We start from the raw sequence: 2500 nt of genomic DNA, 5'->3' as shown, positions 1-2500 counted from the left end.
TACACTCTGGCGGGAAGATGGGTTCAGCAGAACCTCCTGGTTTACGAGGAGAGTGATGCCATGATGAGGTTGATGGCCCTGGTTCTGTATCATCTCCCAGACGATGAAAGTGGCGGACAAAGTGCTTATAACACTTGCTGTGATATCCTACTCTTTCTAGGTCATCAGGAAGAGTTGCCGGGATCTGATCACATACTGATTGCATACGACATGGGGAGTCATGCGGTTGGTTGAGACGTCTATCCCGGATCTTTTGAAGCAGTTGCAGTTTTTCTGAAGCAGATCCTTTAATTTTACGGAGGGGCGTGAAATCCCCATGATCAGACATGGATGGTACATGAAGGATGCATGTAGGAGGAGAGCTTTGGGCTGCAGGTTCTACACTCCGTTTTCTTTTGGGCATGCTTGCTGTCGATGTCTACCATCACTGTTAAATGACAAATAAGAAATCACGAATGATGTTAAAAGTGCCTGTGAAAGGAGGCTCTGAGTTTTCAGTGAGGTAACAGAGGTTCTGAGTCATGTTCTACACTAGGGTACTTTTTAGCTGACTAAACCATGTTTAGTGGCATCAAAAGTGCTAATAGCTAAAACATCTAAATTCTTCCACACTAACGTTAGCTATCTAGGCCAATGAAACATTGTGCTAAGTTACTGTAGCTAGCTCAGCTGTCGTGCCTCTTTCTGGTTCAATTCATATACAGAAGTCAACAGATATGTCTCATGTTTGGCATTAACAAAAGTTTAAGTTACACCGACATTAGGAACATACTGTACATAGATGAGGCTAGCTTTAACGTTAGCTAACATGGTGCTAGCTGGCTCAGCTGTTATTCTGCCTGTTTATGATTTCATGCAGAAACTGAAGTCAAGAGTGTGAGTAACATTATAGTTAGCATCTTACCTGGCTAGATTGGAGGATGAATACCAAGAACAACACACAGATGGAATGGAAGACTGAACTTTCAACTGAGGTATTCAATAACATCAACGTTACCAATTGATACGAGCGCGCGACATTACCAATTGATACGAGCGCGCGAGCGCGCATGTTACATGGATGGAAATGTAAAATGGCAGCTATAGCAGCACTAATTTGGATCTCTAGTCTGTCATTTCTGCACTGTGATTGGATAACATAAAAAAATATGTTTGGGAGTTAACAGCAGGAGTTGGTAGATTTTACGTGGGCTGGGTGAGAAACCTTTAAATAAGCAAGTGAAAATCTCTCGCAATACAAAGTCAATGGTGGGAAGAAAAGTTGAGTGGTACCAATGTTACTGCCAATGTCCCGCCCCTATGCAAGACTCAGGAGCATCTTGTTGACATTTAACCTTGAAAATACCTGGGTTTAGACCCCTTATGTACCATGTTAAGTTATCTGCAGTATTAACGTATCCTTATCATTTGTAAAACTGATTATTTTGTAATTACAGCATTAATATGCATACTAGTATACCATAGACACATGTAATCATGTTATGAATAGTTCTATCATGATCTATGCCCTTCAAAACATGGGTCTAGACACCTTCATTTTTCAATTATCTGCAATATTGGCTGAGATATGTCAAAAATCGTTTTTTTGATAATGGCAGCAGTAATTTGCATAAAAATGGTATGTGGGACATTTTTTCAGCTTGGGGCCATAGCTAGTCATTTTCTACACATTTTTTCCAATCTAGAAACACTGATTAGAAGTATATCTCCGGGGGGTGCAGGGGGACCTAGTCTTCCTACTAGACTAATAATGACAAAGAGAAAACAGGATTTTAGAAAGTTTTGCAAATTTATTAAAAATAAAAAACTGAAATATCACATTGACATAACTATTCATACCCTTTGCTATGACACTTGAAATTTAGCTCAGGTGCTTTTGCTGTGCGTGTACAACAATGTTTTTGTCAGTGTTTAAGGGTTAGACGTGTGTTGACAAGACGCTCGCTAAACGACTTTAGTAAATTCGGGCCGTTCTTTTGATTTAAATCGCTTAATTCTTAAACAAGGGCTGGCAGGTACACAGACTCGGCTCCAAGCTGTCTACCCTGGGTTCGAATCCAAACCAAGCTATAAACTGGCATCGTGGTGATTCATAGGCAGTGTGAATCATCATTTCCAGGATCGACGTTAAACGGGAATTCCGTCTGCTGGCGTTAGTTGGTAGAGCCCACGCCACGGTGTCCTTCACGAAGAGTAGGCGAGCCATCACCGGCATCCTGAATAAAGTACAAATTCCTGTCCGAAATACTTGTGGGAATGCAATGGCAAACCACCAGTATAGTGTGACGATTGTCAAGAAACTGTTTCGGTAGGACGGAGTCTTTGTCATACAGTATGGAGTATGGGACTGTACATCAGAATCCTTTAACTTTAACACGATATAAATAAATATTTAATACAGCATGTCATTCTATTCTTCAACACGATCTTCTTCCTGTGACCTCTTCTTCATTAGCCCACCTTTCTTGAGGGGTCGGTCGGGGGAAGCTTGGTCTGAGTT

The sequence above is a fragment of the Myxine glutinosa genome, chromosome 1 (genome assembly GCF_964187855.1).
Source record: "Myxine glutinosa chromosome 1, kmMyxGlut1.1, whole genome shotgun sequence".
NCBI lineage: Eukaryota > Metazoa > Chordata > Myxini > Myxiniformes > Myxinidae > Myxine > Myxine glutinosa.
This window is presented reverse-complemented; position numbering follows the sequence as displayed.